The following is a 14,772-nucleotide window of genomic DNA, read 5'->3' as shown; positions in this document are numbered from 1 at the left end:
CAGGACAGACTGAGGGAGTTGGGGCTGTTCAGTCTGGAGAAGAGAAGGCTCCGAGGAGACCTAATTTTGACCTTCCAGTATCTGAAGGGGGCTACTAAATGATTGGCTTCTCCTCTTCTCTTCTCTTCTCTTCTCTTCTCTTCTCTTCTCTTCTCTTCTCTTCTCTTCTCTTCTCTTCTCTTCTCTTCTCTTCTCTTCTCTTCTCTTCTCTTCTCTTCTCTTCTCTTCTCTTCTCTTCTCTTCTCTTCTCTTCTCTTCTCTTCTCTTCTCTTCTCTTCTCTTCTCTTCTCTTCTCTTCTCTTCTCTTCTCTTCTCTTCTCTTCTCTTCTCTTCTCTTCTCTTCTCTTCTCTTCTCTTCATTCTCCCTTCATGGCTCTGGAGAGATGCTAACTTGCTTCTGCTTGCCCTTGGCTGCATTGTTTTGGTTAAGTGTAACAACAACTTCCTCTGCTCTGTCTCTTGCCCTTCTTTGGCCAGGGGGTTTTGGTAGGCAGGGAAGGAGAAGCAACCAGCTTCTCTGACCAGGGGTCTCTTGTGGTGTTTGTTAATTGTAAATATCATAAATCCTGGATGTGTTGAACATATCCACTGCATTCCACTGTAGAGTGCAGTTTTGCCTGTAAATACAGCTTCCATTTGCTTCCAACTGAGCTGCTCTGGCAAAGTTAATGTTAGGGGGGAGGGGGAAATTTCAGCCCACCACACTACAGTACAGCTCTCCTTCTGAGGGAAAGGATTACATTTTTCAGCCTTCACAGAAGAGTCATTTACAAATTAGGTTTTTATCATGCTTAACAATGAGTGATATCACCTAAGGGCATAAATTAATTTTTATGTATGTTAAGCACATTAATATTTTAGATTCAAGCCTTAACATGCTTTCTCCTTCTTTTTTTATACCTTTTTTTTTCCACAGAAGATTAATGACCTGCTTGAATTTGTTTTATTGCATATGATTTCAGTTTTCTCTAAGCTGCTCTCCTAGGTTTAAAATTTAAGCTCTTTTCTACAATGTTTTCTTAACCAGCAGAGTTTAATTCATTTGCCAGTTTCTATTGAAACAGGAGATCAGCCATTCAGCATGACATGTTTCAAAGAATTACACACATTAGTTGATGAATTTGCTGAACTGTATCACCATATCACCACTATTTATTCATGAAGACTCTAAGAAAGAATCACTGAGAAGTTGTCAAAAGAACTTGGGGGGTGGGGGGGGAAGAGAAGCAAGCACTCCATTATTTTGATGAGAAATATTGCATGATAGTCTTTTTAGTGTATCCTTCTTTCACTGTGAAACTGATGGAGCAAACACTAAACCATGAAGAGCTAATCCAAAAACCTGTGGAAATTTTCTCATTGATTTTTATTGAGCTTACAGGTAGCCTGCCAACACTTAGACAGCTACTGGAAAGGAGAAGCAGAAACAAAGGCAAACAAACAAGTAAAACAGACTCATGGAAAGATCTTGGCAGTTACTCAGCATTTTAAATTGAATAGAAGAGGCAATACATGAATGATAGTAGTTCCAGATAATAAAGTGAAAGAAATAGTTTCCAGATAGTATTTTCAGGTACTTAAGTGAAGATATAGCATAGCATAGCATAGCATAGCATAGCATAGCATAGCATAGCATAGCATAGCATAGCATAGCATAGGATAGCATAGAATAGAATAGAATAGAATAGAATAATAGACCAGACCAGGTTGGAAAAGATGTTCATCAAGTCTAACATATCACCCAACACCATCTAATCAACTAAACCATGGCACTAAGTGCCTCATCCAGGCTCTTCTTAAACACCTCCAGTGATGGTGACTCCACCACCTCCCTGGGCAGCACATTCCAATGGCCAATCTCTCTTGCTCAGAAGAATTTCTTCCTAACATCCAGCCTAAACCTCCTCTGGCACAGCTTGAGACTGTGTCCTCTTGTTCTGGTGCTGTTTGCCTGGGAGAAGAGACCAACCCCCACCTGGCTACAACATCCCTTCAGGTCGTTGTAATAAGGTCTTCCATGAGCCTCCTCTTCTTCAGGCTAAACAACCCCAGCTCCCTCAGCCTCAACTCATAAGGCTGTGTTCCAGACCTCTCCCCAGGCTCGCTGCCCTTCCCTGGACACAGTTCAAGTATCTCAATGTCCATCTTAAACTGAGGAGCCCAGAACTGGACACAGGACTCAAGGTGTGGCATAACCAGTGCTGAGTACAGGGGCAGAATGACTTCCCTGCTCCTGCTGGCCACACTATTCCTGATGCAGGCCAGGATGTCATTGGCCTTCTTGGCCACCTGGGCACACTGCTGGCTCATGTTCAGCTGCTGTCAACCAATACCCCAGTACCACCTGCCTGGCTGCTCCCCATCCACTCCAGCCCAGCCTGTAGCTCTGCATGGGGTTATTGTGGCTAAAGTGCAGAACCTGGTACTTGGATTGTTGCATGCCATCCTGTTGGACTCTGCCTATCTGTCCAGCCTGTTAAGGTCCCTCTGCAGAGCCCTCCTACCCTCCAACAGATCAGCACCTGTCCCAAACCTGGTGTCATCTGCAAACTTACTAATGGTAGACTCAATCCCCTTGTCCAGATCATGTATAAAGATACTGAACAGAACAGGCCCAGCACTGATCCCTGGGGGAAGTAGCTGTATCCCAGCCAAAACCCAGTGCTTCAACATACTGAGAATCCTAATGATTGGGGTTTTTTTTCTATGAGAGCTGTTTTTTAATTGCTGCTCTAAACATCTCAGGAAGTATTCCACCACTCCTGCTTTAATGACTGTAATTGAGGGGTATTTTTAAACAACAAAAAAATTGAATGCAGAAAAATAATGGCCTCATCAGGGACCATTAAACAAATAAACAACACAAAACAGAGCTTCTCATACAATCTATTTTGATGGCAAAGGAGTCTGTTAATTACTGACAAATGCAAGAAATCACTGTGAAGAAATAAAAGCTGAAATGTTTGATTTCCCACCAACAGAAGCCTAATTTATCATGTGCTCAGGCACTAAAAAAGAAGTTTAGAAAACCCCTCTTATGGTAAAACAAACTAATATGGTGACTTAATGAGTCATGAAGAATGAAATGCTCCCATTCCTTAGCCCTCTAACAAGTCTGTGCTTACTAAGTTTTTTTTTCCCCTTTACTATCACTGTTAATCACTTGCATGGAGGAAGTTGGCCAGGGCCATCAAAGCCCAAGCAGTGCAACCTGAATTCCAACTGCACAGAAATAAACAGGCCCTGGTGGGATGGAGCATAAAGTATGCCAGGCTGTGTCATTGTAATGCACTTTTGAAAGATTTATACATATTCATTCTCCTCATTTAGCCCCTGAATGACAACAAGCAGGTGGGAACATAAGTGCAGTACATCAAGCAAGACAGTTGTGAACAAAACATAGAGGAGTGTGACAGAGGTGAAAAATGGAAAGAATGTTCTCTCTGTGTCTTGCAGGCATTGTTAGGCTTTGATAGTGAAATGAAGCTTGCTGGGGAGTGGGGTGTGTCTTGTTGTCATTGCAGGTATCACTTCTGTAACTACTGGTTGACAGGAGGCTGAACATGAGCCAGCAGTGTGCCCAGGTGGCCAAGAAGGCCAGTGACATCCTGGCCTGCATCAGGAACAGTGTGGCCAGCAGGAGCAGGGTAATCATTCTGCCCTGTACTCAGCACTGGTTAGGCCACACCTTGAGTACTGTGTCCAGTTCTGGGCCCCTCAGTTCAAGAAAGATGTTGACTTGCTGGAAGGTGTCCAGAGAAGGGCAACAAAGCTGGGGAGGGGTCTGGAGCACAGCCCTGTGAGGAGAGGCTGAGGGAGCTGGGGTTGCTTAGCCTGGAGAACGGGAGTCTCAGAGCAGACCTTCTTGCTCTCTACAACTACCTGAAGGGAGGTTGTATCCAGGAGGGGGTTGGTCTTTTCTCCCATGCAACCAGCACCAGAACAAGAGGACACAGTCTCAAGCTGCACCAGGGGAAGTTTAGGCTGGGTGTTAGGAAGAAATATTTCACCCTCATGGGGAAGAACTTCTTAACATCCAATCTGAATCTACCCATTTCTAGTTTTTCTCCATTGTCACTAGTCCTATCACTCCCTGACACCCTAAAAAGTCCCTGCCAGCTTTCTTGTAACCCCCTTTAGATACTGGAAGGTCAAAATTAGGTCTCCTCAGAGCCTTCTCTTCAGACTGAACAACCCCAACTCCTTCAGTCTGTCCTCACAGGACAGGAGATCCAGCCCTCTGATCATCCTTCAGCAGCCTTTCAAACACATAGAAGGAAGATCTGAAGATCTTATAAGGATGACTAGAATTTCACCACATTTTTCCCCATGAGGGCAGTGAGACACTGGCACAGGTTGCCCAGGGAGGTGGTGGAAGCCTCGTCCCTGGAGGTTTTTGCAGCCAGGCTGAATGTGGCTGTGAGCAACCTGCTGTAGTGTGAGGTGTCCCTGCCCATGGGACATGAATCACAGAATTTAATTAATATCTGGAAATTCAGTTGAACTTAACATCTTCCTCTCCATCCTTGGTATTATGACCTAAACCCTCTTCATTTGGTGCAATTCCCAGATTTTCCTATCTTTATCTACAATTCATTTCCTTTGGATGGGGAAAAAAAATTATTACATTCATCTCATTTCTTCTCTTTCTGAATTGTAAGTGCAGCTAAGTGCAACTTATTTATGTTTGCTGTGCCTTTAATTTTGCATTTTAGATTAGCCTCAGACAATCTTATGCATCATGAAATAATAATGACAAATAATTGATGCACTTACAGCGGTGCCTTGACTTGACTTTGCAGAAAAGTCACATCCCTTGCTTATTTCCTACCAGAATGCAACTCATTGTGAATGTGGAGTTACTTTCTTAATCAGTGCATTCAAATCAGCTTGCAGACTGCCTGCCTTTGGTCTTGAGGATTAAGTGGCAATTATAAGATCTGCAAACAGCAGATGGGTAGAAGAATTTGAATTGTTTTGCCATAACAGAGATGATGTGCTGAGAATTTTGGCAAGCATATGGAATTTTTGAATGGGTAATGAAAACACTGGGCATGGGAAAAATGAAACCAAATGCTGTGAGATAAGACAGCCTGCTCAGTTTTATGTGTTTCGGTGGTGAAGGGGAAAAAAAGGGATTACTGAGAGCAATTGCATAAAATACAGGCTCCTGAAAGGACTCAGTTAATATTTCAGAGCATTGTTTAGCGATGGAATTTTCAGACACAAAGGCACAAAGACACAAGGAGTGTAAAAGTTATCATCATAGAAACATTCAGGTTGGGAAAAAAAACCCCTTGAGATCAAGCCCAGCTATTATCCTAATCCTGTCAAATCTACCAGTAACACCTAAACAGAAAATGATAGATTCATATTGCAATCCTTAATTGTTGATACATCAACATGTCATGGGAGCCTCCTGGAGCTGTCAGTTAATGGTGGAGTCACCATCCCTGGATGTGCTCAAGAGGGGATTGGGATGATCTTTGAGGTCTCTTCCAAGCTTGGTGATACTGTGATGCTGTGAATAAATGTCTGTCTTGAGGTTTAGAATCATAGAATTATTTAGGTTGGGAGAGAGCTTTAAGATCAAGTCCAGCCATGACCCTAATGCTTCCAAGTCACCCCCAAACCATGTCCCTCTACACCACATCTGTATATCTTCTAAACACCTCCAGGGCTGGCGACTCAACCACTTCCCTGAGCAGCCTGTTCTGATGCTTTATAACCCTTTCAGTGAAGAACTGTTTCCTAGTACCTAATCTAAACTTCCTCTGGTGCAACTCAAGTCCATTTCCTCTTATCCTCTTGCTTGCTACCTGGTAGACAAGACTGACACCCACCTTGCTACTACCTCTTTCAGGTAGCTCTAGAGAGTGATAAGATTTCCTCTGAGCCTCTTGTTCTCCAGGCTAAAAAGTCCCAGTACCTTCAGTCACTCCTCGTAAGATTTGTTCTGTAGAACCTTCACCAGCTTTATCCTGGTTTGAGGTGGAAGAGAAACAATTCTGTTCTGCGATTTTGCTTCTCAGCTCAGTCTCTCCTAAGCAATTGAACTTCCTGAAATTAACAGCATGTTTTCACTGCATCTTTGTGATAGTGTGCGTGGGGGGGAATTTCAGCCCACCACAGTCTTCTACTGGTGACAACACTCAGTGTTCATAATCAGTAACAAAAACTGGTGTGCAGACCAAGACCACTGTTAAATCTTTTGTACCACATTGGGAGCTGCAGAATGTAAAAGGCCAAGCCTGCAGGGAGAAGTAGAAAGAAAAAAATGTGATTCTAAACTGACCAACTAGATATTCCTTTCCATGCAGGTCATATTCAATCAAAAGGTCAGGGATCACAAGAACCAAGGCTTTTTTCTTCAGTGGCCAGCATCTGAGAAGGACTGCTCATTCTGCCTTTGATCCCAGTCCATGAATTCCTTAATCTGATTCCAGAATCTGGCTCCTGAATTCAGTTTCTGGATGCTGCTGATACCAATCTGAGCCTTCCCACCACAGCATCAGAAGGCGGCCAGTGGCATCCAGGCCTAGATCAGGAATAGTGTGGCCAGCAGGAGCGGGGAAGTCATTCTGCCCTGTGCTCAGCACTGGTTAGCCCACACCTTGAGTCCTGTCTCCAGTTCTGGGACCCTCAGTTCAAGAAAGATGTTGAGTTGCTGGAACGTGTTCAGAGAAGGGCAGCAAAGCTGGGGAGGGGTCTGGAGCACAGCCCTGGGAGGAGAGGCTGAGGGAGCTGGGGTTGTTTCGCCTGGAAAAGAGGAGGCTCAGGGGAGACCTTATTGCTCTCTACAGCTCCCTGAAGGGAGGTTGTAGCCAGGTGGGGGTTGGTCTCTTCTCCCAGGCAACCAGCACCAGAACAAGAGGACACAGTCTCAAGCTGTGCCAGGGGAGGTTTGGGCTGGAAGTGAGGAGAAAATTCTTCCTAGAAAGAGTAATTTGCCATTGGAATGTGCTGCCCAGGGAGGTGGTGGAGTCACCATCCCTGGAGTAGTTCAGAAAAGGCTTGGATGTGGCACTTGGAACCATGGATTAGTTGTCATGAGGTGTTAGGTATGAGGTAATAGGTTGGACTTGATGATCTCTGAGGTCTTTTTGAGCCTGGTTGATTGTATGATTCTATGAACAGTGGTGACAGTGATGCAATAGCCATCACTGGAGCTGGGTTCAACATTGGGTTTTTATATATTTGTATTAAAACAAACAAACAAACAAACTTTATTTTCATTAAAGATGCTTTTGTTTTTGAATTTACCCTTCTTTGGATGTGCTCCAGCACCTCAATGTCCTTGTTGTAGTGAGGGACCCAAAACATGGTATTCAAAGCGTGGCCTCACATGTGTTGAGTACAGATATACAATCACTTTCCTAGACTTGCTGCCTGCTTCTCGCAGGCAACCAGCAAGACAACAAGATAAGAGTCCCAAGGTCTGCCAGAGGAGGTTTAGGCTGGATGTGAGGAAGAAATTGTTCCCAGAAAGAGAGTTTGGCCATTGGAATGTGCTGCCCAGGGAGGTGGTGGAGTCACCATCACTGGAGGTGTTTGAAAAGAGCCTGGATGAGACACATGGTGTCATGGTTTAGTTGATTAGATGGTCTTGGGTGATAGGTTGGACTTGATGATCTCAAAAGTCTTTTTCAACTTGGTTCATTCTGTATTCTGACCTCACTCTTTCTGGTACAGGCCAGAATGCTGTTGGTCTTCTTGGCTTAAAAGCCCAAGGTGACAAAATACCATTGACATAATATGAGTCAATGCTATTGATGATGGCTACAGAATCAGATCATCTTGATTTTCTGAAGTAGCTGAGAATGTATAGGCTACTGCTGTATTCATTTGTAGATTTGATTTATGTATGGGCAGCATTGAGTAGACAGAAATATTTATAATGTAGCATTTCTACAGTACCATTCCTGCTACTGATTTTTCATCATGCTCTCAGATGGTCTTGAGTGTCTATAAAATATTTTGTCTTCATAGAGCAACTATTTAATTTGTTAGATCAATATTCACTTGTCCTATAATTTTTCCTTCTTCGGAAAACAAATTTTCTTCTCTATTCTTGCTTTTATTTTTTTTTTCCAGCTAAAAATAGATGTGGCTATTGAAAAGAATAATTCTTGATATAGAATTGAATCATAGAATTGTTAGGGTTGGAAGGGAACTCAAGGATCATCCAGTTCCAACCCTCCTGCCATGGGCAGGGACACCTCACACTACAGCAGGTTGCTCACAGCCACATTCAGCCTGGCTGCAAAAACCTCCAGGGATAAGGCTTCCACCACCTCCCTGGGCAACCTGTGCCAGTCTCTCACCACCCTCATGGGGAAGAACTTCTTCCTAACATCCAAACTGAATCTACTCATTTCTTTTTTTTTTTTTCCATTCCCCCCAGTCCTATCACTCCCTGACACCCTCAAAAGTCCCTCCCCAGCTTTCTTGTAGCCCCCTTCAAATATTTGAAGGCCACAATTAGGACTCCTCAGAGCTTTCTCTTCTCCAGACTGAACAACCCAAACTCCCTCAGTCTATCCTCATAGGGCAGGAGCTCCAGCCCTCTGCTCATCCTCGTGGCCCTTCTCAGGACACATTCCAGGACCTCCAGATCCTTCCTGTACTAGAGGCTCCAGAACTGGACACAGTACTCCAGGTGTGATCTCACCAGAGTGGAGTAGAGGGGGAGAATCACCTCCTTTACCCTGCTGGCTCTGCTTCTCTTGATGCAGTCCAGGCTCTGGTTGGCTTTCTGGGCTGCAAGTGTACACCTGTGACTCATGTTGAGCTTCTCATCTACCACCATCCCCTGGTCCATTTCTTCAGGGCTATGTATGTTACTGTAGTGTAAGGGTAAACAAAATTTGCTTAGAACAAAGTAATTTAGATGATTCTTTTATCAGTCTTTCAGCATGGATAGTAATGAATTAATTCCAACCATCACAATTCCAAAATAACATGACAGCTGATACGTTAATGGAATTCAGCAATTCTTCATTTTACATGCATGAAATGCACTTTTACTTTTGTTTTCTTCCTTCTTTCCTTCCTTCCTCCCTTCCTTCCTTCCTTCCTTCCTTCCTTCCTTTCTTTCTTTCTTTCTTTCTTTCTTTCTCTTTCTTTCTTTCTTTCTTTCCCTTCCTTCCTTCCTTCCTTCCTTCCTTCCTTCCTTCCTTCCTTCCTTCCTTCCTTCCTTCCTTCCTTCCTTCCTTCCTTCCTTCCTTCCTTCCTTCCTTCCTTCCTTCCTTCCTTCCTTCCTTCCTTCCTTCCTTCCTTCCTTCCTTCCTTCCTTCCTTCCTTCCTTCCTTCCTTCCTTCCTTTTAACTCTGTTGTGTTTTCTATGACTCTTTGATTTGGTGGATTGATTGAGTCTGTAAATAACTCCTGAATTATTAGAGGCATTTTGGAATCACAGCAGCTCCGTTTCATGGTCACACAGGGATTGGATGTGGCACTTGAAGCCATGGTTTAGTTGTCATGAGGTGTTAGGTAATAGGTTTAGGATGTTGGTCTCTTCTCCCAGGCAGCCAGTACCAGAACAAGAGGACACAGTCTCAGGCTGCACCAGGGGAGGTTTAGGCTGGACGTTAGGAAGAAGTTCTATACAGAGAGAGTGATTGCCCATTGGAATGGGCTGCCCGGGGAGGTGGTGGAGTCACCATCATTGGAGGTGTTCAGGAGGAGACTTGATGGGGTGCTTGGTGCCATGGGTTAGTTGATTAGGTGCTGTTGGATTGGTTGATGGGTTGGACACGATGATCTTGAAGGTCTCTTCCAACCTGGTCTATTCTATTCTATTCTATTCTATTCTATTCTATTCTATTCTATTCTATTCTATTCTATTCTATTCTATTCTATTCTATTCTATTCTATTTCATTCCATTCCATTCCATTCCATTCCATTCCATTCCATTCCATTCCATTCCATTCTATTCTAATTTCATAATAGGTTGGACTTGATGATTTCTGAGCAGCCTGTCCAGTGCACAGACTGTACCAGAGTACAAATTTATGCTCAGCTCAGTGAACATACAGCAAATCCACAAGACACAGACATGGCAAACCTCCATCAGAGAACACTGACTGGTGTCAAATATATTCTAGAGGCAATTGCTGATTATAAACTCACAGAATCACAAAATCAACCACCTTGGAAGAGACCTCCAAGATCACCAAGGCCAGCTGATCACCCAACCCTACCTAATCAACTAGACCATGGCACTGAGTGCCTCATCCAGTCTTTTCTTGAACGCCTCCAGGGATGTCAACCCAACAACCTCCCTGGGCAGCACATTCCAATGGTCAATCTGTCTTTCTGGGAAGAACTCCTTTCTAAGATCAAGCCTAAATTTGTAAGATCAGGCCTAATTTCCTTACAAAAGAAGGGAAAAAGGAATAACTCATAATAACTAGAAAAACAGAGCATTTCCTCCCTTTTTCATCAGAGTGCTTGATCAGAATCCTATGGGAAATACCTATGATCATTTATTTCTGTTTACTGTGCTAGTCACAATCTCATCAGTGCAGAGAGGGGCGATTTATGGTGCTGTGATGAGTACAACGATTTGACACCTACCTGGAAGTTGCTGTCAGGGAGATAAAGCAGCCAAGAGCATCTACAACATAGGTGAAGTTTGGTTTTGATTACTTGGCTGAGAAAAATCTCATACCTTCCCAGCCCTTTCCCACATCCAATAATACAAAAATTTGACTAATTGACTTCACAATAGAGAAGTAAACAGGTTGGAAAACACCTTTGAGATCACTGAGTCTAGCCTATCATCCAACACTAGCTAATAAACCAAACCATGGCACTAAGTGCCTCATTCAGGCTCTTCCTAAACACCTTCAGACCTCAAAGATCATCAAGTCCAACCTGTCACCCAACACCTCATGACTACTAAACCATGGCTTCAAGTGCAAAATCCAATCCCTTTTTGAACACCTCCAGGGACGGTGACTCCACCACCTCCCTGGGCAGCACATTCCAATGGCCGGTCTCTCTTGCTGGGAAGAATTTCTTCTGAGCATCCAGCCTAAACCTCCCCTGGTGCAGCTTGAGACTGTGTCCTCTTGTTCTGGTGCTGGTTGCCTGGGAGAAGAGACCATCCCCCACCTGGCTACATTCTCCCTTCAGGTAATTGTAGAGAGCAATGAGGTCTGCCCTGAGCCTCCTCTTCTCCAGGCTAAGCACCCCACCTCCCTCAGCTGCTTGAGACCCCTCCCCAGCTTTGCTGTCCTTCTCTGGACACCCTCCAGCAACTCAACATCTTTCTTGAACTGATGGGCTCAGATCTGGACACAGGACTCAAGGTGTGGCCTAACCAGTGCTGAGTGGAGAGGCAGAATGACTTCCCTGCTCCTGCTGGCCACATTATTCTTGATAGAGGCCAGGATGCCATTGGCCTTCTTGGCCACCTGGGCACACTGCTGGCTCCTGTTCAGTATTTTTCTTCTTATTGAACTTTTCCTTGTTTTTCTTTCTTTATTTTTCTTTAAGGGAGTGAAGCACCTTCTGCCAGTCCTGACTAAGCAACAAGGTCCACCATATTCAAAAATGGAACACAATATAACATGAACATGTGAATCTCCTTGGAGATGAACCAGATTGCTGTAAATCAAATCATTTACATTTAAATAGCTCATTCTTAGGTCATTGTTGTGGGTTTGGGTTCCCCCCTCCCCCCCTAATTCAAAAGTAATCTCTACTCTTTCTCAACTAATCCCTAAGTTTATGAGGCAGTTTGGTCATATTTGTGCAATAAAATAGAGAATTTTTAGATATGGTGGGTAATCAATTTTAGTCTCCTCATCTGTGTTCCCAATCTCATTACAGATTGCAATTTTCAGCGCAGATTACATGATGACCCATGAGTGGCTTTGTTGTTTCTGAATTACCCATTCCTCGCCGACTGCCAGATAAGAACAAAGCCTATGCATCAGCCTGACAGCTTGCAAACAGAAAATGGGCTTGTAGGATTGGATTTAAATCCCAGGTGTAGGGGATAATTACCACATCAGTCATGCAGTAACTGAAAAATGGTATTTCAACAAGAAAAATTACATTCCTTTTATAGTGCCAACAGAAATCATTATTTGAGGCTTCATAGTGATTCAGTGTATCATTACATGTGCACTGTACTCATTAAATGTGATGTTTGTTCCAACCAGAAAAAATAAAAGCCCCACATCCCAAACTTATTGTTTCAGGTATTTTGTGGCTGAGTTAGCTCAAATCAAGGTTTGTGAAACCTTGACAACACCGAGGTCAGTCAAAGGTGTAAGGTACATGGTGCAAGTGAAACAGCAGCAGAGCCCAAAACGTGCAAAAGCTCTGCTGCTGCAGGAAACAGAAAAAGGAGGCTAGAGTGAGACAGCATCAACCCTGCTTTGGAAAACTCTCTGGGGTTAGACCCTTTGATGCAGGGCTCTTCATTAAAAGAAATGGCAATAAAAGGCTGGCATCAGTTAGAAATGGGTAGACTCAGATTGGATGTTAGGGAGAAGTTCTTCCCCATGAGGATGGTGAGAGACTGGAGCACGTTGCTCAGGGAGGTGATGGAAGCCTCATCCCTGGAGTTTTTGAAGGCCAGGCTGGATGTGACTGTGAGCAACCTGCTGTAGTGTGAGGTGTCCCTGCCCATGGCAGGGGGGTTGGGACTGGATGATCCTTGAGGTCACTTCCAACCCTAACAATTCTATGATTCTAGGTCTAAACTGCACCACCTCCCTGGGCAGCACATTCCAATGGCCAATTACTCTTTCTGTGAAGAACTTTCATAGAATCATAGAATAAATAAAGTTGGAAAAGACCTCAAAGATCATCAAGTCCAACCTGTCACCCAACACCTCATGACTACTAAACCATGGCTTCAAGTGCAACATCCACTCCCTTTTTGAACACTTCCAGGGACAGTGGCTCCACCACTCCCCTGGGCAGCACATTCCAATGGACAACAACTTTCTCCTCACCTTGAGCCTAAACTTCTCCTCGTTCAGTTTGAGACTGTCCTCTTGTTCTGGTGCTGGTTGCCTGGGAGAAGAGATCAACCTCCACCTGGCTACAACCTCCTTTCATGCAGTTGTAGAGAGCAATAAGGTCTCCCCTTTTGCATGGAAAAGCACGTACTTCAACAGGAAGAAGAGGCAAGCATTATTAATTTTCAGTTTACTGCTTGGATTTGTAGCTTGTTGTTTAATTTGCATTGTCTTCTGAGGAGTGCTTGAAGAGCTATACCTGAAGAAAATTATTCACACAGTTTGTAGTAGTTGCAAAGAGCACTAAGAGAACTGGAAATGACGGTGCTGTGCTCCTGGAAAGAGTAATGAACAGCTACTTGCAGCTCAGGTGGTAGCATTAGTGCATTAATATCTAATGAAGCGAAGTGAATGAAACTAGGAATTAGCATTTTGTTCTGCTCTGGAAGTGCCAAGTCCTGTATACTGTGGAGAATGAAATTTAACTGCATGAGTGCTATCAGTGCCTTACATGTCACAGATAAATAGTGAGGTCAATCCACAGCAGATTTGGGGATTACAGAAGATGCTGCAGTTGCCCAGCGTTTTGGAGACAACTGTGCTCTCTCTCTGGTTTTCATTTTTCATGGGGTATTTTTACCTCCAGCATCTTAGCACAAATTAGGGTTTAAGCTCACTTTATCTTACATGAAATGTATTTTTTTTTTAAATGAAATCACAAACATGTAGGTCCCTGCTCTCACTGCAATTTGTAGCTAATTGAACTGTTCAGCTAACTGTGCATCAACCTACATCGAGATGTTCTGCACCATTAGCCAATGTGGTCTACAGCACTAACACTCTGTGATCTGAATATGTCTTGTAAATACTCAATGGCAGGAATATTACCTCTCTAGCATAAGAGTGACTCAGATTTTTGGCTTTATTTCTTCTCAAGATGAATATTTGCTTTTCTCCCCCACTTCCATTCATTTGTTCATATCCTAGGACCCCAAACTGTCAGCCAGCCAGCTAACTTGAACACACCAAACGCAAGGAGCGCAAACAGGTAAACAGGCACACAAAACACTAATTTACACTTGCAAAACAGGTAATTTCACACACTGGCAGGAGCTTGCACATGCAATTATTCATCTTTTCATGCATATGCATGGCTTCAGCACAATTGCCTTTTTACATATGTGCATATGTTTCACAGGCACAGTCGAGTCACTGATACTGAGTCGTTATGATTCGGGGGCATGTTTAAGCCCTGCTGTGTTCATTCCAAAGAGAATATAGGTTCCTGATCCTTTTGCAGAAGGTAGCTGTATTGTGTCAACCATTACTGATCTGCTAAGAAAGGCAGCTTCAACAAACCCCAAGCTTCAGGGCATTCCAAACTACTCAATCTCCTCTTTTCAGCAGCATCGTTCGCTTCCCCAGAACCTGCGCCTCCCTCTTCTTCACACATTTGCCTTTCAGTATTCTCATGGAAATGATATGAAACAAAAACCACAAGTAAAATTTGAGACAAGTAAAATGTAAACCATTTCAAACTGATGTTTTCACCCCATGACATTGTTAAAAGGAAGAGCTGCAGTGTATCTGTACTTACTGTGTCTTGTCTTTTTTTTTTCATGATAAAAAGACACCCATGAAAAGGCAGATGCACAAAAAATTGCACAAAAAATTATCATGGAATCATATAGTCAACCAGGTTGGAAAAGACTTAAGAGATCATCAAGTCCAACCTATTACCTAACACCTCATGAATTACTAAACCATGGCTTCAGGTGTCATATCCAATTC

This window comes from Dryobates pubescens, chromosome 5 (assembly GCF_014839835.1).
Source record: "Dryobates pubescens isolate bDryPub1 chromosome 5, bDryPub1.pri, whole genome shotgun sequence".
Classification (NCBI taxonomy): domain Eukaryota; kingdom Metazoa; phylum Chordata; class Aves; order Piciformes; family Picidae; genus Dryobates; species Dryobates pubescens.
This window is presented reverse-complemented; position numbering follows the sequence as displayed.